The 26688-nt window shown below is 34.8% G+C and overlaps 1 protein-coding gene and 1 long non-coding RNA gene across 4 annotated transcripts in view; one reads left to right on the top strand and one right to left on the bottom strand.

Moving 5' to 3' along the window:
* Nucleotides 1–1684, top strand: part of LOC122238008 — a 76636-nt gene extending 74952 nt beyond the window's left edge. For all 3 annotated transcript variants that reach the window (XR_006216926.1, XR_006216925.1, XR_006216924.1), the window contains one exon: nt 948–1684. This is a non-coding gene — a long non-coding RNA (uncharacterized LOC122238008). The remainder of the gene's footprint in view (nt 1–947) is intronic.
* Nucleotides 1–26688, bottom strand: part of ANTXR2 (ANTXR cell adhesion molecule 2) — a 149543-nt gene that overhangs the window by 9807 nt on the left and 113048 nt on the right. The gene's annotated exons all lie outside the window — the stretch shown is intronic.

The raw sequence follows: 26688 nt of genomic DNA, 5'->3' as shown, positions 1-26688 counted from the left end.
AAAATAGACAACACAGCAGAAGTAAAGCTTACTGAACTTGAAGGTAGGGGAATAGAAATTGTTCCCATTGAAAAACAAAGAAAAAAATAAAGAGAATCTGAGATTTTTGGGGACACATCTAATGGATTAATGAGTAATTGGTGTCCCAGAAGTAGAGGAGAAATAATGGACAAGAAAAACTTGAAAAAATAATGGCTGAGAACATCCTAGAATTCATGAAAGGCATAAACCTACAGATCAAAGAAACTTAGTGACGCTCAAGCAGGATTAAAACACAGAAAAATATATCAGGGAACAAATAGTAAAAGTAATGAAAACCAAAGAATATCATAAAAACATACTTCTCTGTACCTCATCACCCTTCCTAGACATTACATACAAAGAAAACACAAGCAGGACAGCCAACTTTCTATCAGCAACAGTGGAGGACACAAGACAATGGAATTCCCCAAAATATGCTAAATAGTGTTAAGGGAAGGTAAATCAACCTATATTTCCATATCCAGAGAAAATACCCTTCAAAAATGTAGGCAAAATGAAAACATTTTAAGATAAGCAAAACCTGACATAAATTTATCTACAATAGACTTCAAAGATAACAAGTGCTAAAAGTTCTTGAAACTAAAGTAAAAGACACTAGATGGAAGCCTAGAGTTGCAGGAAGAAATAAAGAAAAACAGAGGAGGAAATATGTGAACAAACAAGAAATACAAATATAGAAAAGAAATGAAAAATCTTTATGACACCCACTGATTACTTAAAGTAAAAAAAATCCTATTATTGAATTCCTAACATATGTAGAAATACAATATATGACAACAAAAGCACACAGAGTTAGAGGGGGAAATGTGAATTAGGCCACTGTAATGTTTATATATTGGTCTTAAACTGCTATATTATGTGATAATGAATTGTGAAAAATTCTAAAAGCAAATTGTTATTTCTAGAGCAACCACAAAAAAACAGCACAAAAATCTACTTAAGAGAAGAGATGAAATGGATTACAAAACGACTACGTTAGCACAAAGAGGGCAGAAAAGGAGAAACAGAATGAAGAATGGACAGAACAAATAGAAATCAAATACGTGGATGTAAGAACTGGACACAAACTGAAACAAATGAATTGGATACACAAGTACATCCAGAAAATAAGTATTTCAAGTGACTAAAACAGTATTTTGCCTGTATACCAACAACAGAATATAATCCAAAGACAAATATGGCAGCAAAGAAATGTTTTATTTCATTAATCAATCTTAATTTTACTAACAGTACTTTATTATTAATTTGTAGGTATGTATCTGGTAGGTTAAAGCAAATAAGTAAATACTTCAGTACTGTTAAGGCCAAGATTTTTCATGTAAGGTAAAAGAGATACAAGTATAAATTTTTAAAAATATTCAGTAAGAGCTCTTAATGCTAAGTTAGAATTGAAAATATACCATAATAAATTCATGATATTTTTCAAAACTATTCAATTTTCTAGCTTTATGTTCTGAAATGCTTAGAAGCAAGACAGCCCAATAACAATTAGCACCCCTAATATTCAAAATGTGTTCTCTAAATACCATTATCTACTAAAAACATCTTGGGCTCTTTGGAGTTGAATGGTTTATGTCAGTTTTTTTTTTTAGAAATTTTTTTAATGTTTATTTTCGAGAGATAGACAGAGTGCAAACAGGGGAGCACAGAAAGAGAGGGAGACACAGAATCCAAAGCAGGCTCCATGCTCTGAGGTGTCAGCACAGAGCCCAATGTGGGGCTTGAACTCATGAACTGTGAGATCGTGACCTGAGCTGAAGTCGGATGCTTAACAGACTGAGCCACCCAGGCGCCCTGGTTTATTCCAGTCTTAAAACCAAAATGTAAAAGATGAATCTGGGACACATTATGCCAAAATAAAATAAATTTATTAAACACTAATGTGGGCCATGTAACAAATATATAACAATCAATATGATGGATCAGACTCTTACAACCTGCTTTCTCTGATCTATCCTGGCTACCTAATAGAAATTGATGTGATGCATTATAAAGTGCACAGCACCACTTGTGAAGAATCCATGCCGAAAGAAAAATATAAATCTGAATCAGAGTAAGGGGGTACAGAGTATCAGTATATATCAGTCTGTGTGGGGGGCCATTGCTGGAGAAGTTGTAATTGTTTAAAAAATGTTGAGGTAGCTCTTGAGCAGAGATTCAAAGGAAGTCAATGAGACTGTGACTATCTGTGGAAGAGTAATTCTGTTAGAGAAACCAAGTGCAAAGACCTTGGGGTAAAACACCTCTGGCATATCTATAGACAAGTAAACCAGTGTGGCAGGAGTAGATTGAGCAATGGAAAAAGTGTAAGATGAAGTCAGAGAGGAAGCAGAGATCCTATCATGCAAAAGCTTTGTAGGGTACCTGTTACAAATTCTCCTTCGTAAAAGCAAAGTTACTAATTATACAAAGTTAACATCTGGATCCCTCTCATCTCTTTTACAGTAGATAGAGTTAAGCTGTTAAATGAGCTACTTTTCAAAGTTCTTAAGATTCACACGTACCAAAATATTCTCCCTCCCTTCCCTCCCTTTCTTACACACACACACACACACACACACACACACACACACACACACAATATCACAATAAAGAACTCAAATACCCACCATTATATCAAATAATGGCTAACTGAAACCTCAATCCATATTTGAATTATGCATTTAGGAAAATTTTAATTTTAAAAATCCAAATGAAAGACATATTAAATCACTACTGTTAAATTAGGTGAGAAATAGAATAAATTAATTTACTCACGGTGGAAGAATGCCATGTGAAAATACTAATTTGCACTAGAATATTTCTAAACTTAAAGTTTTATGTTAATATCACAGAGCAAAAAAAATTACATGCAATTCATGGATTTTTTCCTAGAAAATCAGGCACTGAGAAAATTTGTCTTATCAAATTGCTTTTGTCACATTTAAGAGAAATCCTGAATACTTAACACATATTAGCACTGAAAATAATCATTGAGAGATTTTCCTCATGTATATGACCCTAGGGATGTAATGATGCATCTCTGGCTAAATTAAATTTCTAAGAATTAAATCCTCACTTTTGGGACCCTGAAACAGTATGTGTTGTCCCACTCAAAAATTAATAACTAAAAATATGTTGATGAATTCAGCCTGCACTTGAGTCACACAGATTTTTATTAGCTCTCTCTACTTAAAAGTATTCACAGTTCTTTGGGTCATTTGTCAGATAGCTAAATTCCCGGCTAATTTGAGAGTAGGATTTTTCAAAGAAAACCAATTATTAAAAACTTCACTTTAAATTTTTAAATTGATATTGCATGAATAATATCAATTCAAGATACTTTATAGAAATGTACAGTTTTTAAAGCTTCACTTTGAAGAGTAATTACAGATTAGTTTCTAGAAGATTATAAATAAAAAATGTTATGAAAAATCTGCCTACCGCTTTAGCTGGAAAATTAGTTACTCTGATACTGTTTTCTTTCAGCATAGCAAATATTTATGAACTCATTCAAGGCGTTCAGTCTTAATAGAAAACATATGTATGTATTCAACAAATTTATGCTTTACTTACTTATGTTTTGTCAAATTTTGGAAAAACAAATTTATTTATTTATTAAGTTTATTTACTTTGAGAGAGAGAAAGAGAGAGAGAGCACGTGCGCACAACCATGAGCAGGTGAGGGGCAGAGAGAAAGGGAGAAAGAATCCTAAGCAGGCCCTGTGCTGTCAGCATGGAATCAGACACGGGGCTTGAACTGACTAATCATGAGATCATGACCTTAGTCGAAACCAAGAGTCAGACACTTAACTGACTGAGCCACCCAGGTGCCCCTGGAAAAACAATTTTAAACAATTGCTAAGTTGCTTTTATATCTACTGAGAAGATATCCAAATCCCCAAAGTCAGGACTTAATTTTGTATATTTATTAGAGACTAATATTTAGATATATGATATGAAATGATATATGCTTTTCTATAACATTTGAGTAATGTGGATTATAATTCTTCACATTATACCTCTACATTCTAGACTGCTAGCACAGCAGCCAAATGACTACATTTATTACTAAACTTATACCATGGAGAACAAAACTTCAAGTGGCACCTTAAATTGTATATACCAAAATTAGGCTGGTAGCAGCATGAAATCTATCCCTACTTTTATGTGCAGACACCTTTCAAACATAGCCACAGGGATTTATATTGCAAATATAGATACCACTGTGACCCAGATGTCATTTCACTGATCAGTGAGAATAAAATGGTATTTAATAGAATCCCTTGTTCACAGTTTGAAAAGAAACTAAACATGCATTAATTTGTCTCTTAATCAATACAGACATTCCTAGTCTAAATAACATATCAACTAACTAGACTGATTTCTAAAACAACTGTGGAAGTATTAGACCCTCTCTGGAGATATAATTAATCCAACATAATTTCCCCAAACAGGAAGACTAAACTTTCAAAGTTTAAACATTTATACACATAAAAACATACAGATGCGTTCAAATAAGTGAACAAACATGATTATGATAGTGTTTCCAACTACTAATTACTCACTTGTGTGTAATAAGTTACCTCTATATACAAAGGACAGTTTGCTTATTGGTCCATAGAACTCAAAAAAAGATGAAGACATGTATATTGAAGGGTCAAGGAACAAAAAGCGATTGGCTTTATTTAATCTCCATTTGACTGTCTATGTAATTACTCAACATAAATCCCAGTAGAGTTTAGATCTATCTACAAGTATTGGGTCTAATGTTTGTACAAAACAGATGATAAATAGGTGAATAGATAGATAGGAAGATATACAGACACACTGATGTGAATATAGAGTCATTTTTCAGTTAGTTTAGAAAAACAAATTCTGATATTCTAGGCCAAAATGATTTTCTAAACCCAAAATTATATTACTAGCCCAATATCTTATCCTACTACAAAAAATAGACTCTGGGTGATAGCAAAGTTTGTTCAGCATTGTAACAGTTCTAATTTATTTTTAACAAAGAAATCTAAGTAATTGTTTAAGTTCTGTCTTCTTTCCTAGACTGCAAGCTCCATGTTTTTTCCCCGCCACCACCATTTTGCAAATTCCTAAGACAGTGTTCACCCTACAGTTTAAGTCCTTAAGAATATTTGCTGAGTTAATAACTACAGGGTTTGAAATATTAAATTTAACCTATGCAGCTAATATCTCTCTGAAACATGTAACTGACATAGATATCCATATGAATACTGAGATAGTTGAATCTAGTAACACAATGATTAGCAAGCTATAAAATAAAATAGTTCACTTGTCTAAACATTAAAACACAAAACAACAAAACTGTACTTCAGTTTTTGCTAACTGACTTGTAATTAAGCAATAGTGGCCATCATTCCATGGGCAAAAGTCTTTCTGGCTTATTTTGAGACATGAATATTCAAGCCGTCCTAGATGTTCCATTTCCTATATGCCAGGCCAATGGGTAGGCTTAATAGGGAGATGGCTGAACCACAGGATAGAATTGTTCTAAGCTGGGAAACAAGTAGGCATCAGAGAGGAACTGAACTTGGTGTCAATTTTAAATGGAGAGCAGATGGTAGAAAGTGAGGTCTGTTTCATGCTTGAAACCACCAACAGAGAAGACAGAGATAAAAGTATATATTCTAAGCCCATTATGATTCTTAGATCTAAACCAACACATGCTTTGACAAGCAGGAAGCAGTCATCACAAGCAACCCAACCACATGTAAACATGTTATGAAGTAGTGAAACATTAAATCAATGCCGAGTTAATTAACTGATTTCCTGGGCATTTATTTTCCTTTATCCCTCAGTTATTCCCTGTCAAAGAAATCAATATTTGAAGAAACATGGTATTTCTTCACACAAGTGGCATACCACTTTCTATCTCTACATGTGTTAAAAAAATTCCAGAGACTAAGTTATGCATCAAGGAGGGATTATTCTACATTTGTTACTAACATTATTGAATTTGAAAACAATACAACACAATTTACGCAGATTTTTCAAAATACACGTTTTTATAATACTCTCAACATTGGTGGCATTTGCTGACAAATGTGAAAGTTTAGGATTTAATGGATACGGGGCTCTCTTTATCAAAAAGAAAGATTTGGGCTTAAAAAGATTGAGAACATTCTTTAAAAGGATAAATGTAACTTGAAAAATCAATGTCAATTAATACATCTTTAACCCGCATTCCATTATTGGAGTTGTTGTTCTTTTGGTGAGAGGGTATTAGAAAAGTATTAATTCTATGGCAGGACTCGAGCAAAGAATGTTCTTCAGAGTCAGGAAACATGAAAAGAAGGGACAAGAAACTGCCTCTTGCAATTGCAAAACATCTAATATTCAGAAAGCTTGCTTTCTTTAAATTCAGCCTCTGGTACACTTTTTAAATATGACAACGAAAATTCACTTTCAAAACGCTGCCACTTTAAAATATCTCTTTGACTGAAACAAAAGCGAGGTAGTCATGCATCAGTACAATGCCATAATAAAAGCTGTGCCAAGCTGTCATCCTCTAACCTGGCATCCTATCATCACAAATAGAAAGGCTATGTGAGATGACAATGTAATGTGTTGCTTGAATGGCATCCCTGAGAAAAATCCAACTGCAGCAGCACGTTTGTAGATCTAAATGTCAAAGATTGGTCATTCTAAATATATATCATTGTATTTTTTCATCAAAGTCAACACCTATCTTTGGAACTCAGAGAACACTGAATGAATAAAATATTCTGTATTGGCAAACCCCAAACATGGACAATCATATCAGCATTTTTATTCTCTTCTGACAACATCAATGCACCTTGCAAAAAGAAAGCCAGATGTTCGTTCTATTTGGTGCTATTAAAAGTCTGTTGTATAGACTTGAATTATATTCACTGTTTTTTTTTTCCCAAATGACGATGGCACTGAAGCTTTTAATAATGAAGAAAACATATTTTTATGTGGATTTTTGGTACTTCTTGCTTTAAATACACAATGTAACATACGTTTGAAACGGAGCATATGGAAATAAGAAAAAGAAAATCTGAATTCCAGCCTCAAATAACTGGTTCAAAAGCTACTTTACAGTAGTTTCAAATCAGGCAGGTTATGGAGACTCAGAACTAACAGAAACATAATCTCTTTACTGTAATCATACTAACCTTCAGGACTTAAAGTTTCCACAGTCGATGGCTTACTATTCAGGTTCTACCAAATTTATTCATGGATTTTTAAAGATTGTATCAAGAGAACCCTTCTCCTTGTATGACTTGGGGTCATTTTGTATTGAACAATATTAAAAATAACACTTGTACAAATCAGCCAGTGAATAAATTAATTAACAGCAACAAATACTATTAGTATAAACAACCTTCATCTATCCACTTAACTGCATTATCACAGATGTGGTGTCCACGAAAAAGTAAGTATTGAATAACCAAAGTCTGACAAAGAAAATTTGACATCATTCAGGTATTCTCAAGACAAGACAAATGTTAAAGCAGGCAGTTTTCTTTGGTTGCTTTTCACTTTTATGGGAAAAAGACAAATTCTACCTAATAAAATGATCTTAGAAATTACCTTCCACCAATCAGTGTGTTCTTAAACAGTCACTTCAGTGTCCTAGGTTATTTACCTTTGGAGAACTCTACACTAAAAACTGATTCAAAATGATGGCTTTGGAGACCTTTCAAGATTGCCAAGGGTGTGCTGAATTAGTAGTGATTCATATGCATTGAGTGGATCAGCCGATATTTGTGAATGAGAACCTGAATCCAATTTCTGTAAGAATTAATAATCTATTGAAGAGTCATATGTTCTTGTGCATGTTTTTGAGAAAGTTTAGTTAACCAAAATATTTCACTTACCAAAACACAGCAATTTCAATCATGTCTACGAAAACAGTTTACTGTACCATGTTGTCAATGAGATAGGAAATGTGTCTAACATGATGTCAGAAGTAAGGTTCGAGTTCTAAACCTTATTATTTTATAGACTACATGTCAGCTTCCTATCTTGAAGGTTGTGTTAGCTTATGTGAGTTGAAAGAGAAGTGAGATGGTTGCCATATTGAAGCAAATTAAGAGATACGATTTTAAGCTTAGAAAGGAAAATGAGAATTTATAAAGATCTGTAAAGACTTGCATGTGAAAGTAACTATTTTATTTTAAAAATAAATCAATTTCATCAAATGTGGAGACAGCTGAACATAACATGTCTGTAGATATTTTTAAATGAACTAAGAAATCCAACTATGTTTCTTATATGGGAAAGCTGTTATGAGGTTACCATAATTTATCAGATAAGTCTTTTATCTTTGTATTTCCATGCCAAGCAAAATGCCTGAGTTGGAAGTACATACTACCTGTTTACAAATGGGAAAAATAAGTAGAAAAGTGGAAACTAAAAAAAGCTTATCATTATCTCACTTCACATCCATTAAGACAGCTACTCTCAAAACCACAGATAAATAAATAAATAGAAAAAAAACCCACAAGTGTTGGAGAAGATGTGGAGAAATTGGAATCCTCATGCGTTGTCAGGGGATGTGTAAAATGGCACAATGTGGAAGACAGTATCGTGATTCTTCAAAAAAATTAAACACAGAATTGTATGTTCCAGCAATTCCACTTCTGGGAAAACTGAAGGTAGGGACCCAAACAGGTATTGTACAGTCCTTATTGCACACTCATATAGTTAGCAGCATTTTTCACAATAGGCAAAGGAAACAACTCAAAAGTCCATCGACAGAAAAATGCATAAATAGAACACGGCATATACCTACAATGGAATATTATTCAGGCTTAAGAAGAATGAACTTCTGACACATGCTACAATATGGATGAACTCTGAAAACATTATGCTAAGTAAAATAAGGACAAATATTGTATGATTCTACTTTTATGTGGTACCTAAAATAGTCAAATTCGCAGAAACAGAAAATGAAATGATGGCCGCCAGCGGCTAGGGGAAAGGGAGAAGGGGGAGTTATTGTTTAATTGGGATGATGAAAAAGTTCTAGAGATAAATAGCAGTGATGGTTACACAATGTCAATGTACTCAGTGCTACTGAATTGTGCACATAAAAATGGCTAAAATTGTAAATCTATGTGATGCACATTTTACCACGATAAACAATTATTATTTATATGATTTTAAAATCAGCTGAAATATCATAATTTGTAGAAGTCAGTGATAAGGTGATTTCAAGATATAAAAAAATCAAAATATCCCATATACCAATAATAATTCAGTTAGGAATATTATGGAATATTTATGTTTAAATAAAAACACTTATTAATATATTAAAAATATATAACAAATTTTACTATAAATTCCTAATACGTGGTTATCTCTACATATTTATCATGATTATTTTATTTACCATGCTGGTCAATTCATTTTAATGTTATAAAAACTAATGATGGCATGTAAAAAAGAACTACTTGTTGGCTCATATGTATTTTTATAAGAAAATATCTGACACCTCAAAAATTAACTCAAAATTCTAGTTTAGATATATTACTGTACTAACCCAAATAGATGCTAACAGAAGCAACCAAATCTTAACCATATGTAATAGCAGGCAGGGAAACAAGTAATTCAGAGTGGAACAATTAATTATACTCTTAATTGAGAGGAGAAGGCAAAGGAGCTGCTGGTTTCCCCAGCCTCTGTTCTGTTCCCAGTCATCTGAGTTGGCCCTGGTAAGGAGCCTTCTCCCCTGTTGCCTAACCTCTGGTCCAAATCCAGGAGCTGCCATTTACTGGGGATGAACGTAAGTAGCCACCACTGGCCTGGCAGACTTGGTCACCAAAGATTAAAATGTAAAGTACCTTAGCTATTGTTAGCAAAAGAAAATTCTCCTTAGCTGTTCTTAATTCTGCTGCCACCATGACCGTCTCCAACAGAGACAGGACCCAGGGCCCAGGACAGGAGCAAATGCTACGGCATTTCTTTCTCCGAGTGCTAACATTGCAATACGACTGTGAGTTTGAAGACTTTTCCAAACAGACACATAGCTAAATACACATAACATAGTACAGCAGAGAAACCAGTAATAATCATTTTTTAAAAATGTAATTTGAACCATAACCAATTATATTCCACATGTATATAATCAGTTGTTTTCTGACAACAGCAGCAATAATTATGACTAACCGTTACACAATTTAGTCCTTACTATATACCAAATGCTTTTCTGAGGGCTTTATAAGTACTGGTATTACTTAATAATCACAATGGCCCTATGTAGCAGGTATTGTATTCAAAATTTATGGATGATGAAACTGATGTTTGGAGAAGGCAAATCATTTATGTCAAAGTCCATCCCAAGTAAATGGCAGCTCCTGGATTTGGACCCACGAGTGTCAGCTTCCAACACTCCTAATCATTGCCACCCTAGCACTAACAAAATTCTGTATCTTGAATATTTATATAGGTCTTTTAAACTACATTAGACATAATAAAATATTACTGGACGAAAAAATGCCCACTTCTATGAAACTTAAATCCAGTGAAAATACAAGAACTAAATACAGGACAAATTTAGTCTGAAGAGCATTATGAAAAGGAATATAAAATATATTAGGGAAACTTATATGAGAGACTTTTCCTATTTGAGACCACAGAAAGTGACTCAGATATCTAGAACTGAAAACACAATACAAGCTAGTATGTAAAGATGCGTGTAGATTAACTACATTAAGTCCTAAAACTGTATATTTTAGAATCTGGATGGAACGGAACTCTCCTTGAGAATGTATTCATACTTCCATCTTCTTAAACTGAGTTATCTGCACATGTTCTCATATCATGATATAACTCTGTAATGATGAATATTAATTATTATACTAGGATGTAGTCAATAATGTCCTCAGAGGATAATAGGGAATGTGAGGCTGTTTTTCTTCCTACATCATATGACCCTCCAGGGGCAGTGCTGGTCTAAGTCTTTTGTCTATCTTCTCTCGTTCTCCTCCTTGCAATGCTGACCTCTCATTACTGTGTCGTATCTATCTTTTGTAGATAGATAGATATCTATCCTTCTGCCTCAATTCTATATCCCTTCTTCTAATTTGCCACCAATAGGGAAACCAGACAATCAAGCCCACTAAAAGTAGGTATGAGATAAGAATAGATAATAGTGTCAATGAGCCGGAACTCTTCAACATCTATTTTTACTGATCAGAGAGTTATTTATTTCCATTTACAGTTCTACAGTGTGATTTAGGTATAGGAATTACTGATCTATTCTGTAATACCACATACAGTTTACTCTCAAACAACACAGAGGTTAGGTGCATCACCATGCCTCTCCCCCCATAGTTAAAAATCCACATATAACTTTTAGCTCCTAAACCTCAACTACTAACAGTCTCCTATTGACTGGAAGCCTCACGGATAACGTAGTCAATTACCAAAAACCTTGTATATTACATGTATTATATACTGTATTCTTACAAGAATGTAAGTTAGAGAAATGAAAATATTATTAAGAAAATAGAGAACCATGCAGTTCAAATACATATTTGTCAAAGGTCAACTGTGGTTTATAATATAATTGCATGAAGATTCTACAGAATAAATTCAGTATCCTGATTATATGTTGAATATTGAGCCATACTGTTCCTACATGATTGTAATATTCTTAAGTCTACATTTCAACACGTTTACCAAAATAGAGTCCAATTCGAGCAGTCTACCAAATCTAAACAACAAAACCAAACTCACATTATGTATATTCACTGTCATATAAGCGCACACATATTCAAATTGTACATAATTTTTCTCAACTTGAAAATTTTGCAAATGTGCTTTGTTATACTTCCTTATTTAAATGCTTGGTTTTATCTTCTTTTGCATATCACAGGCTAAAAGTAAATAACTATTATATTTTATTTTTTAAGAGAACGCAAATGAAGAGTTAGCTTTACAAGGGTTGAAGTCAGGGACACCAGCTGCAAATATTTTATGTTCACTGATGTGTCTTGTCTCCTAAATTCCACTTGTGCCAACAGAGTAGAATAAATGCTCTTAGATCTCTCCCTCTCCTCCCCTCCTTTTTCTCTCCTTTCTCTCTTCTTTTCTCTCTCTCTCTCTTTCTCCCTCTCTCTCTCTCTCTCTCTCCTTCCAGATAAATGCCAGTCATTTGGCCAGGGCTAACTCACAGAAGGTACAGCAGGCACAGATGGTACTAATGCATAAATGTAATCTAGTAAAAGAATGCCAACGCCAACCCAGAAAAGATTCCAAATAACTGCAGTGCACTTACAGGAAGTCTGTGATTGGCAAGGTTAAAGCGGCGACTGTGAGAGCTCACTATTTGTTCCCAGAGCAACAATAGAAATTCTGGAACAAATAAGCATATTTAATTCATTTTATTTGCCACAAATGCATTAATTTAGATGGTATTTGGATGAATGATGTATCCTTAGGAATAATACAAGAAGAGGACACTCTCTTTTGTGCACCCGCCTGAATGCATTCACATATTCATGTGTATCTGAGTATCCGTAGACCCTTCCCACCTATTCTCTATTTCCTTACCTCATTTTGTTTTCTTCAGAGTTCCTGTTACCTGAAAATCTTATTGGTTGCCTATTAATATACCAAATATGCCCCCCACTACTCTTATTCACAGAATTCTTCACAGGACTTCACATTCCATAATGAAATTATTTGTTCTGTGGCTCTTGAGCTAGAGGTAAACCTCACAAGAAGAAAGACCTGATCTGTCTTGTCCACTGATGCCTCTCAGTACATAGTAATAAACTGCTAACTCCATGAATATTAAAGAAAAATAAAGGAGGGTATAAAGGCACTCATGTGTCACCTACGTTCACACGTTAAAACTCTTCTGACATACAAATTTATTGTAAACTGCTAATATAATATTACTTGAAGACTATCTTAAAAAAAAGAAAAAGAAAGTATTAACTAAGTCAAATTAGCATACTCTAAGTTTGGAATGCCCCCAAAATATCCATTATATAGGTATATTAAGTCAGGCCTTTACTATTCATATTCAGTTAATTCTAAATACAAGCAAAACATTAATAAAATGACCTTTATTAAGTAACCCCACCTGTGCCCACCTCATAGTTAAGTTTGTTTCATGAAGACTGCCCCCAAGAGGAGAAAAGGGTTAAACATTTAATGTGTGATTCAGTCTAGAGAGAGCAGAAAGATTAGTGAAGGAGGCATTTCAGGAAGGTAGCGACTGTGCGCAGAAAGAATTTCCTTGTATAATTATTTAAATGGTTCACAACAACTCTTAATGGCATAAAGGAGTGGTGTATTTTCCTTGGAAAAAGATTTCCTTCCTAATTTGTCATTATAAACCTATTCGTTTTCTCCTCAGATTCATCACTGCTGCATTGGTTACAATAGTGTCCTTCCCATCACTGAGAAAATTATTAAATATCCAAACACAGAGGATTCCTAAACTGATCATAGTAAAATGCTTGGAAAATGTCATATGACGGTTATCATAAAAGCTATGTAACAATATGAAAAATAATAATCATATAGTTTTAAAGGAGACTAGAAATCAGTATTTATATAGTATGATTTCAATTATATTTAAAAACAGGCTCAGAAAGTTTTGAGGTAATACTTTCTTTAATAGTTTTGGTTTGTGTGATAGGGGAAGAAACTTTTTTCTTTGTCCTGAAACTTTTGCAAATTTTCTTTAATATAAAGTACATATTTGTTTTGTAATAAAAAGTTAAAACTTACTACCTCATTTATCTATTTACCCCCATCTTCCACGTGCAAGAAACATGAAGTTACTTTTTCTAAATTGTTGTCTTCCCACTAAATCAAATTATTGGAAGAAACTAATTAGTTGCAAATAATTTTACTTTTTCCCTCAGATATAAACTGTAGCACGTTTAAAAAAAAAGTGTATGGGAGCGTCTGGGTGGCTCAGTTGGTTAAGCATCCGATTTCAGCTCAGGTCATGATCTCACAGTTCATGGTTTCAAGACCTGCATCAAGCTCTGTGGTGACAGCTCAGAGCCTGGAGCCTGCTTCGGATTCTGTGTCTCCCTCTCTCTGCCCCTCCCCCGTTCATGCTCTGTCTCTGTCTCAAAAATAAATAAAACGTTTAAAAAAAATTTAGAAAAAAAAAGAGAAGCTCAAAGGCCAGCTGGTATGACAAAAAGGGGACTTGAAACAGGGAAATGCCAGAAGGAGCAGTGACTTGGGTGAAGGCTGGGTCACGCTAACATGAGGAAACAGAGTAGAAACTAAAGTGCAAGCAAGCACATTGCTATTTATAATGAAGTGCTGAAGGTATGCAGAATAAAGTAGAAAGAAAGTCTTATTTCTTTTGGCTACAGAAATTGTGATGCAAAGAAATTGTCAGATGTGTTTAAAACTCAAAGGACCGGGGCGCCTGGGTGGCTCAGTCGGTTAAGCGTCCGACTTCGGCTCAGGTCACGATCTCGCGGTCCGTGAGTTCGAGCCCCGCGTCAGGCTCTGGGCTGATGGCTCAGAGCCTGGAGCCTATTTCCGATTCTGTGTCTCCCTTTCTCTGCCCCTCCCCCGTTCATGCTCTGTCTCTCTCTGTCTCAAAAATAAATAAAAGTTAAAAAAAAAAATAAAATAAATAAAATTCAAAGGACTTGGAAATCTAACGTGGGTTAGAAAGGAGTATGTTGTGACCATTTGTAGGTACATTGACTGCTTGTTTTCAGAAGGAACACTGGCCATTTCACATCACTGCTATAATACGCGGTGCAATTCCACCACGGTCTAGGTGTTGTATAGTCATATTAAAGAGTGACACTCCAGTCAGTATACTCTCCGGAGATGACTTAGCTTCTGTTAGGATCTAGTTTCTTAAACTATAAGTGCATCTGCCGACCCACCCCCCCCCAAAAAGGACCAAGAACTATGATCCCATTCTAAAGTTGTAAGAAAATGTGATTTACCAGGATTTGACATATTACAACTTAATTACAGATCACATATTCTAATACAGAGATAGCATTCAGTTCTAAATGTAGGAAGTAACCAGACATCATTGCCAGCATTACTCTGATGCTACTTTTTAAGGGGGCCAGTGGTTTCAATCATCACTCAAGTAAATACTACAAATGATATAATTATTTAATTCATAGGTACATTAATTTTTGCTGGATTTTTAAAAATCGATCCCCATTCAGATAAATTTTTAAATGATACATTACGGCGGGGGGGGGGGGGCGGCGCACCTGAGTGACTCAGTCAGCTGAGTGCCCTATTCTTGATTTCAGCTCAGGTCATGACCTCCTGGTTCATGGGTTCGAGCCCCATGTCAGGCTCTGCACTGACAGTGCAGAGCCTCTTGGGATTCTCTCTTTCCCTCTCTCTCTACCCCTCACTCACTCATGCGTGTGCTCTCTTTCTCAAAAATAAACATTAAAAAAAGTAAAATGATACACTGCTATTTAGCTGTGCATTTTCAGATCTTCTTTCATCTGAACTTGGCTACTCTCTTTCAAAACTATTACCATTATTTTCCCTAAGTCAGCACTATAATTGGTAGCACTACATTAGAATCCTACTTTGAGACATCCCATACAAGAAGCTTTCCCCTCTATCTCACTCCAAAACCTAAATGAACAGGCGAAATATTCTCACATTTTTCTAACTCTATTAAAGCTTCTTTTCCTTTTAAGGGAATTTATTTCCCTCATAAAAGTTCATGTATAATTGCTGATGGAAGAAAATAGTGAGATATTTCCATAGCATTCAAGTTGTTCTTAGAGACTGGACAATGATACAAAAATAAATAAATAAATATCCTTTATTAAACCTAAGAGATAGTAAAGAAAAAAAAAACACATGAAATAATTAGAAAGCAATTAATTAAAAAATTATTGCACAATCTTTAAAATAATTAACTTTAAGCTCTGGTAATTTATTACACTGTGAATTTTGACCTTTGCACTTATACATGATACAACAGTAGTATCCAAGGTTTAGATACTATACTTATTTATATAAGCATGCTTATATACTCAAGGGTACTAACTAAAGGTAAGAACTATACTTTTCTTCTTTCTATCTCTCATACAATTCTAGGAACAAAGTCAGCAAGTAATGAATAATTTGATTATGTGTTCATTCAATCATTTGGAGGCATTTCTCATTTTTATCTTCCTTACAAAGAAGAAAAAAAAATGTACTGCTGATCTTTTTCTTTACTCTTAAGAAATAAATGAATTAGCCCTAATTTTATGCAGTTTAAAAATACCCATAAACTTAATTAAGCTTTTAACTCAGTTATGGAGAATAGGAGTCAATCACTATAGTCTCAACAGCAGCATTAAGAAAACAAGGTGCCCATTTCAGTTTCTTAATGAGGCAATTACCAGTAATAGGAAAACCTCAAAAGATTCAGATTTGGCTCAATTAAGGTCCTTGAAAACCAATCTCATAGAACCATCTAAAACTGTACAGCATAGGGCAGAAGAAGAAAGTCTCCGGAAGACTGTTCTAAATATCCATAAAAATTTAGGCTAGCGCGGCTGGTTTCTGATTACTTACACTTGGATGTATTTTCATCAAAGTCCTCACTATAGTACATCCACAAAAAATTGGCCAGTTGCAGGTTACTTTTTTCGCCACTCACCTGGGTTACTTTTTCTCTGATTTCCAACTTATATCTAGCGTGATAGAGGTACTACCCAGATTGTGTCATTCTCAAAAAGCAGATTTGTTTCACTATCTAAACTAGAAACGGAGAAATAAAAAAATGTTGTGTGTCACTAACAAAGTACAACTTGAGCAATTAAGTGTCTACTGAGGCAATTTTTTATACTGAGCACCAACTGTGTACCTTGCACTGTGCTTGTGTTTTTAAAACTCCCTAATACTATCAAATAATTCATTGCTTTACAGTAAAAACAAGAAATGATATTTTGACAGCTGGTTCCTATTTCATTCTAGTTTTTATTAATAAATGACTGCCTTTCCCATTCCATATTTTTAGGAATTTGTTGTTTCAACTTCTTGCAAAAGCTTCCATGAGGTTGATCATAAACATTACTACTGTCCATTTAGACAGAAATGGTCACGTGGAAAGAACACTGAACAAGATGGCAAGTAATCTTGCTAAGTCTGATGGCAAAACGTCATTCATTTCTGAGTTTGAATCAAGTTAATTAAAACCTGCCAGAGGCTTTGCAAAGCCTAACAACACTGGTAGTGCTACTCATACAAATTAACAAAATATTTTACTCTAGAGGGTATCTTTGTGAAATGCAGAATGGTGATGGAAAAGCAGGAAAAAGAAGAGAGCTCTAGAATTCAAGCCCATTAAATGTATCTGAAACACTTCTGTATTTTCATGCCAAGCTCTCTATAACCAATTTAGTTCCCTACAGAAAAATTTAAATAATGCTGAGAAAGTAGTACATTACCTTAAGTATTGCTACTTTGTTATCCATGGTGGTTAATATATTATATTATACATAGGAATAATTACTACTGCTATACTCATTAAAAGCCACTAAATCACAAGACCATTTTAAACTGCTGCAGTAGGAGAAAAACATTCAGATTTTTAGAGTATCATACTCTGGCACCATACCAAAAGAATGATGTACTGTACTGCTTGGGGGGAAAAATGTGAACATGAATTCTTGTACTTAAGTGTATATTTCTAATTTATGTGACAAATAAAAGGTATTTTTTTTTGAGCCTGCGCACTAAAAAAAAGGCCTACTCTATGCCTGTCACAATATAAAAGCAAGCCACTGGCCTAAGCTGTAGCCCATATGGTTGTTATACATACGTGTGTGAGTTTGCTATAACGTGCCTTGTGTTGGCGATTTTCATTTCAATAGCCTATTAATCCTTTAAATACATTAAGCGTGTCCACCACTGCTGCCAGACGCCCTGCCCCTTTGATTGTCTTTCCTTCTAGCCCAGGATTCTCACTCTAGAGCTGGAGGTTTCCGCAGAGTGACTCTTGCCAACAAAACAATAAAGAAATTCAGCTAAAATTAGAGTTGTTTTGTAATTCCCTCAAGACACGGCAGTTTTCTACGCTTGAGCTTTCTAAAACCAAGCATAAATGGTTTTCCAACAGGTCATTCTTGACTTTTAAAGCATTACTTGACTTATTTAACTCCTGAATGTGGGCTTAGTTTCCAGCAGCTACACTGGAGATCATCGATGCATCCACACTAGAGCTGCTTCCGTCAGAGTGGATGTTCTCTCTTCTTTCTGCCACATTTCTTCTGCTCAGCATTGCCCACTGAAGGCAGGGATGAGAGAGCAAGTATGTGGAGATCTCTTGCCCAATTAGAAGTCAACTTAGTACAGTAAGCAACGCGTGCAGAAGTTCAATATGGAAATCTCATTTTTAGGAGTGTGCCTCAAAGTTTCTTTATATAGCAGTAGCTAACCTAAATATGGAATAATCCTCTTCCCTGAAATTCTCATTATAATTTCAGCTTCCAGATTTTCATGTCAACCAGCATCCATCCCATATCATTTTATTGGAAGAAATGCACTGATTTCCTATGTATTGTCATTAATGACTAAAATAGTTGGTAATATTTACGGAGGGTTTACTCTATGCCAGGCAACGCTCTAAGTGTTTCGCATGAATTAACTCCTACGACCTCCACAGAAATGAAGCAGGGTATTTATATGACACAACATGAAGCCAGGGAGGCAGTTTTGTTTTCTGCCTTAATAAAACTACTATCTATTGATGTGAGATCCTCAATACAAGCTGAAGCTGAGATACTCAGCTTTTATGAGGCTCCTTTGTGTCAAACAGCATTTAGACTCACTCAGTGGTGTTTGTTGGGCACCCCTCCAGAAGACTGGGCCATCCTGCTTCTGATGTAACAAGAATGGAAGAAGGAGCCCCATGCATTCAACAAGGTCTGAGTTACAACAGCTAGAACCTAAATTAAATGTATTCTGGTCATCACAAATAGGCCCTCCTTTAATATATTTGTTCTTACACATAAATGCATATCCCAGATTTTTTCACTACATAATGACCTAAAAATTTACAAATAAAATAAAAATAAACTGAGCAGGGGGTGGGGAGGAAGTAAGCTCTTCTAAAGCAGAATATGTATGGTGGGAAAATGTGGCATGAGAATGAAATTGAGAAATAGAGACTACCCATATAATAATCATCATGGTAAAAATAATAACAGCAAATATTTATTATGGACTTTCTGGGTTTCAGTCACTGGACTATGTGCTTTACTATCTCATTTAATCTCCAAACAACCCTTTGTGGTAAACCGCTGTTATACAACAATTTCTATTTTAAATATTGAAAAAGAGAGAAATGAGCTTTAGAGAGCCTAGGAATTTTTGTCAAGGCAGACTTAGTAAATACTACAACCAGGAATGGAAGCCAGATATGAAAAGAAAGCGATGGGTTACTAAGTGAGGTCATGTCCCCCTGCAAACAGACTCTAAGGTAATTATTTGTCTGCAAAATGTTCCCTGGGAGTGCTTTCAGAAACAGCCCTGTTTCCATGAAGAAAGCAGGATTGGGCAAAACAAGAATTTGTGTTGTGTTACAGTTCTCCCCACTTTACTGGGGATCTCTGGAGTGGGAAAGGCCCTCCAAATTGTTCTGAATTGAGCACCTCACATCAATTAGCCATTGAATGTGGGTGGCCCTACTATGTTTTTGTTGAACCATCAGGGGAAATAGTTTTCCTATGCTTTTCATGAAATGCTCAACAGAAAGAGAAAAGAAAAGAAAAGAAAAGAAGGAAAAAAAAAGAAAAGGAAAGAGATGAGAAAAGAAAAGGAAAGAAAAGTAAGAAGGAAGGAGGGAGGGAAGGAAGGTAGAAAGAGAAAGAGGAACAGAGGGAGGAAGAAAGAGGAAGGAAGGAAGGAAAGAAAGAAAAAGAAAGAGAGAGAGGGAGAGAGGGATGGAGACAGGGAGAGAAGGATGGGGGGGAAGAAGGAAGAAAGAAAGAGGGATGGAGGAGAAAAAAAGAATGAGAACAGGTGATAAGCCACAAAAACCTCCTTGTTTTTGTTTTTAACTAAAGACATTATTTTTTAGGATGGTTAATCTACCTAAAGTTATATACTAGATAGTTTACATCCTGTATATGTATATTTGTAATCCTAAAACTTTAGGAAGCAGATACCATACAAAATAAAAAGGGCACAATGCCTTCTCTCTTTTCTTACTAAAGTGAAGATTCATACACCCACAGAGACAATATTTCAAATTGCTATGAATCTCTACTATGTGTGAGATGCCTGCTTCCTCTGACCAGAAACAGAGTAGGAACAAACAACAATAACTGAACTGTAATCCCTATTCCTTAGCCAGATGGGGCTACGTGAAGACCCAAGGACAGTAGTTCTTCCCATTACAATTGTTCTCCTTCCTTCAAATTTTGGGATCACATTTGTCTTAAACTAGCCAGTATACACAGAGAAGAAAGTTCACATAAGGAAAATATGAAACTGGAAGAAAAAAATGATAATTATGCACCTCTATAGTGCTACCTCTCACACCAAATCTGCTCTTACATACTGGTTCAATTAGGTAAATCTGGTTATTTGGATAGCAAGGTCCTATTTACAACAAGGATTGGTTTGTCAGGACAATCATTCATGTTTTAAGTGCTACAAACAAGAAACAGTGAGACAAGCTCTTAATACAAACAACGTGAAAATGTTTATTATTTTGTTCCAGTAGAACATTTTCTAACTTAGCGCTCCTAAGCACCCTTCATTATGGGTAATGTCAAAAACACTTATTGCACAAGCAGAGATCTGTGTTTCCTTTGCCACAGACAATAAATCTTTAGTGTCTTCTCCTGATACGCATCACTCCACTTGCTCTCAAGAGGCAGTGTAAGCCTCTCTTGCCTTCCCTCTCACCTAACAAGGTCACTGTTGAGTGATGCTACAACTTCTTGCAAAAAGTACACACACACGCACAATAATGACCTAACTATCTCGTCAGTATATCACAAAACTCTAAAAAAGTTTGCTCTCCAAACTTAATATAATATATACATAAACTTAATCCCACAAATATAAATTTGAATAAACCCATCTAAAAATAGGCTTCTGCCCTTTCTATTCATTATTGTTATAAAATTATACTTTATCCAGAAGGCCCATATTTGAGAAATTAATTTTACTTCAGAGAAAACAACTTCCTTTTCCTTGAGTGATACTCTGGGAAGTAAAAAATAAATAAATTGCTAGTTGGCTGCATTCACTTCTGGCTTGCAAAACCAAAGCCTTTTGCAATTAATGAGAAAAATAGTGGTAAAAATATGTAAAGTGGAAAATTTTCTTATCCTCATTAGAGTGCATACAGACCTGTGGAAGTATCTATTTGTATATGATACACTAACTTCTCACCCAAGCTTTATGCTAGTTGTATGGCATCCTTGGGAGAATGAGAAGATAGTCCCTTAAAATATTTCCTCTGTTCTGTGATTCAGCTAAGGAGCCTCAATTGAAAAATTCTTTTTTTTTTAAAGGTTTAGAAAGCTTACATAACTTGCTCAAGGCCAATCAGCAGTAAATTCAAAATCTGGTATTTGAATCTGGACTTTTGACAATAAAGCTGGGATAAATCACATAATAAATACAAGGCATGCATTATTACAAATTTCAGGCATGACTTATTTTGTTTTCTTAAGCTGTCAAATTAAGATACACAGCAATTCAGAAGCACATTTTAGACTAACTCCCTTAAGTAAAATAAACCATAACAGATGCCTATGAGTGGGTCTTAAACAAAATAAAGATAATACAAGTCTTAAAAAAAAAGTTGCAATCTTCAATGTCTAAGACAAAGCAATTTCTAAATCCATTCAAGAAATATTGCAAGAATATTATAATGACTTAACATCATGATGGAGGTCCTTTCCATTTGAGTAATTTAGTGAATCCCTTGTGTCTCCCTCAAACTAAATGCATAAAAAAAGGAAGGGAGGGAGGAGAAGAAAGAAAGAAAGAAAGAAAGAAAGAAAGAAAGAAAAAGAAAGAAAGAAAGGGAAAGAAAGAAAAGAAAGAAGAGAAAGAAAAGAGAGAGAGAAAGAAAGAAAGAACAGAGAGAGAGAGAAAGAAAGAAAGAAAAGAAAGAACAGAGAAGAGAAGAGAAGAGAAGAGAAGAGAAGAGAAGAGAAGAGAAGAGAAGAGAAGAAGTGAGGAAGAAAAGAAAATTGTCCTTGGAAGTAACTCAGATTTAAGTTAAAACAAAGTTTTTCTTATCAGCATTATAATACCCTCTGTACAGGATTTATACTCTGGATTTGGTCATCATGTTTCCTTGAGTCCCATTCCTTCCTCTGATTTCTACTTTAGCTCTCCAGTATTTTTAGCAGGACAAATAGAGACTGTACATCCTTTGGCCATTATTTTTAAAACAAAGGAGATGAACTTTCAATATGAATGACAAAATGAAAATGCTTCATTTAAGTATAAAGTGTATCGGAACACCATGAGAAAAGAAGAAAGGCAGAGGACACAGGTATCCACAAACAGGATGAGAGCACAGGAGCTAACATGGGTTTGGTATGTCACATGATGCTCACATGTCTGGGATGACCAAGAGCTCTGTTAAATAGGGGGTGACAGGTAGTAATTATTTTAATGCAATACACTGTACACTAAACAAGGATGGCTGGGATAAAGTGTCACATGCAGGTCATTAATGATGACAAGGGCTGGATTTGGCTGCAGCAGCTGTCACTGTCCCAGGTGGGTAACCATACTGCCATAATCCTTATCTCTATGGAGGTCCTTCCTGGGAAAGTGCAGGCTTTACTACATCTGCTTAGAAAATAGAAGTAATAATATATACAGAAACATGCACAGAAAATCTGTGTCCTCAATGCCCCAAGAATTTACTCCTTCGTAGATTATGTCTTTATAAGGCACTAATTCCAGGGTAATATAAGTGAGAGCTTTGATGTCGTCAAACTCTGAGTTTAAACAAACCACTGTTTTATTTTTGTTAAATTCCTTTGTGCATAATGGAAAACCTACTCTTTATAAGGATTAAGTTAAAAACCAAATGTAACACAGCTGGCACAAAGAAGCTATCGGATAAAGTTTTGTTATCTGCTAATCCACTGAACAAACTGATCAAATCTAGATTAAGACTGCTTTCTCCAAGGAACATATTCTTACATACTCTTATATTCTTACAAAGTTTTGCTGAAAAATACATCAACTTATAACTACTATAACTTCTGAATTATGGTCCAATATTTTAAAAATAAGGCATACAACTGATGACTATATTTATACGCGTAGGAAGGGAACAGAATGGCTATCATATCAGTGCTGTCCTCTTTGAATATGCATCATTCCAACTAAGTTTATAAAACCACTAGCAAACTTCTTTAAAAAATTCCCACTCAATATTCATTATTTTATTCAGTATCTGGTATATTCTTTTTAACTGAACAGTCATCCTGACACTCTCTGTTGGATCATCAATCTTAGAAATAGTTGTAGAAAAAGGCCCCAATTTCCTTTATCATGTCTTCATTCATACTCTAAGACTGCAGTAGTTACTATCTGTACCATTTAATACATCAAGTATCATCATTCATGGGGCGCCTGGGTGGCTCAGTCAGTTAACTGTCTTAGGTCATGATCTCACAGTTCATGAGTTCGAGCCCTGCGTTGGGCTCTGTGCTAACAGTTCAGGGCCTGGAGCCTGCTTGGGATTCTGTCTCTGTCTCTGTCGCTTTCTCTCTCTGCTCCTCCCCGACTTGTGTGCTTGCTCTCTCTCTCAAAAATAAAACGTTAATTTTTTTAAAAAAATATCATCATTCACATCATTCTTTAACATTGTTTTCAGATACAATAGCTCACAAGAACCTACAGACCCACATCTCTCAGTTACTACCCATGTTCATTTGTGAAACTCTCACTGCTTTAGAAGAAAAAACACATCTCTGGTAGCTACATATATCTCTAGCTCTTAAAAGAATTAAGCTGCTCTAAACAGCTGCAAGTTAATAGCTACAGAATTTTACAAACCAAAGCTACTATTTCTTCTTTCTTCTCCCTTCTTCTCCATTCTCTCTGCCCATCCACCCTCCATCGTAGATTATTCAAACCCTTCCTTTTTTGTATCTTTCACGTTACCAAAAATGGCAAAGAATTGGGAAATAAAAACAACTGCCAACGAGTGGTCAGGAAAATATTTCTAATTAAAAAAAATAAAATAAAACAGATGTGGTTTTGATCTGCAAGAGAGAAAATACGTGATATAAAGTAGGACAAACTGATCCTCAATCTCTTAAACACTGCCGCAGTTTCAATTACATAAGGAGCGTCTCCGGTCTCCATATCCAGGTCTGATTTTTCTGACTCATCTAGTATTTCCAACTTTTTTTTTTTTTTCAAGCTCAATTCCATGGCACCATCCTCAGGTGTTTTCTCTTCTTTCTTCAGCCTCTCTTTCTTTCTAGATGTATGGCTCTCTCTAGTGCCACTTAGTAATGAAGTCTTGTTAGGAGCCCCTTTCTAATTCCTATTTCCCATTCTGATGAAATCCCATTGTCCCTTCCTCCTGCATTAGCCCAGCCTTCTTCCCATTCTGATGAAATCCCATTGTCCCTTCCTCCTGCATTAGCCCAGCCTTCTTCTGTTCTCTCTTTCAACCTATCCAGGAGTATATATAGTGTGGATCACCAAGCTAATTCCTTTGAAAAATGTTTTCATGGGGGCACCTGGGTGGCTCAGGCTGTTAAGCGTCTGATTTCACCTTAGATCTCACAGTTCATGTCTCTTACACACTGTCTCTCTCTCTCTCTCAAAAGTCAATAAACATTAAAAATAAATTTAAAAAATAAAAATGTTTTCATGAAGAAAACAGAATTCAATAAAATATCTTTGGTGGGGCAAAGGTTTTAAAAAAACATGAGACACAGAGCAATAAGTATGTGCTGGACATTGATTGCTACATGTTAAGTCTAATATCCTAGACCCTTGAGAATGGACATGACCTTGATTTATTCCCTACTATTTCCCCCATATAGCTTGGAAGTTTCCAGAGAAAATACTTGAACCACTGTCCTAGAACAAATGTTAACTTTCCTACCTTTTCCACCTGTACAAATCCTTCAAAGTTAACTCATATGTTTATTTCTTCATTTGTTAACTAGCCTAGTCTGAAGTGCTAATCTCCTTCAGACTAATCTCCTAGTCTGAAGTGCTCTTCCCTGATAACTCCAATAGCAATTAATGTCTAGACCATTCATCTGGAAAGCAAACGATACTTTCACAACATCTCTTTGTTACTGCCTAGAATTGGTATTTAAATATTCCATTATCTTGTTTTCTATATGTGCATTCTTGGTCCTTTGAGTAGATTATAACTTTATCGAGGACTGTGTACTAAATATTTTGGGGTCTCAAAGATAGCTTAAAGTAGTGAGTTTTCAAAAAGAAACGAATCATTTTATTTTTATGCCTCTCATTATTTTAAACTACCAATTGTTTCTGGAATTGCAGTTATGGAGATATATATATATATATACACACACATACATATATATGTATATGTAGATATGTATATGATACCAGGCTTTGCTATAAATACATATTATAAATACGTATTATAGATTATCTGTAACACATTCATGCATATATAAGAATTGATTTAAAGCAAAACATATTTTAATTCTTCAAAATACAGTATTTATCAAAAGCAACATAGTCATATATTTCAGGCAATACAATAGTAGAAAGTTGGATTAAGAATTAGAAACCATCTAGATTGTTCAATTGGCTTCATTTTTTGTTTTTATTTGTTAATTGAACTTTACCCAATTTGCTTTGAGTTATAATTTGTGAGCTTTTCTTTATCTCCTGCCCCAATAGACCATAAATTCCAAGTAGGGACGATCTAGTTATCATTAAATTTTTTAAAGGCTCTATTGACAAGATTGTAGTTCATTTTCCTCTTGGTCTAATTTTATTAAAAAACATTTTAACTGAAACTTCAGAAAAGACAAAAGTAAGAAATGTGTTTAAATGTTCATTTTTTCCACACACCAAGAAAGAAAAATTCTAGCATTCATAATTTTCAAAGTTGAATATTCACCTGTAATCTTCTAGACCATATATTATAATTATATTAATATCATTAATTATTCCTGTGTTTTACTTGCTCTTACTTACAAAAACAATGTTTAGAAATGACTAGAAAACTATTTATTCTAAATCTTATAACTTAAGATTTAAAATTTAGTTCATATAAACATTGTCCTAATTCCTTCAGTTACATAAATTCATCACTACTATTACTATTAATATTAGTATCTTTATATGGAAGGGAGCACACTGAACATAACCTGGGAATAAAAAAGACTTATTATTTCTTATAATTTGGTAAAGAGGTATTTTCTCAGCAAAATAAAAACAAAAATAATAATGATATCAGCATGCTATGACATGAAAATCTTTCAAGAGGCCTCGTCGAAAACAGAATCATGGGATCAGTACATGGGATCAAGTCTGCCATTGGGCTCTGCACTGGGCATGGTGCCTGCTTAACATTCTCTCTCTCTCACTCTGCCCTTTCTTCGCTTGCACATGCATGTGGGCTCTCTCTCTCTCTCTCTCAAAAAACAAACAAAAGAAAAAACCAAAACACGCCACAAGAACCAAGTGCTGGAG

This window comes from Panthera tigris, chromosome B1, assembly GCF_018350195.1.
Source record: "Panthera tigris isolate Pti1 chromosome B1, P.tigris_Pti1_mat1.1, whole genome shotgun sequence".
NCBI classification, from domain to species: domain Eukaryota; kingdom Metazoa; phylum Chordata; class Mammalia; order Carnivora; family Felidae; genus Panthera; species Panthera tigris.
This window is presented reverse-complemented; position numbering and strand designations above follow the sequence as displayed.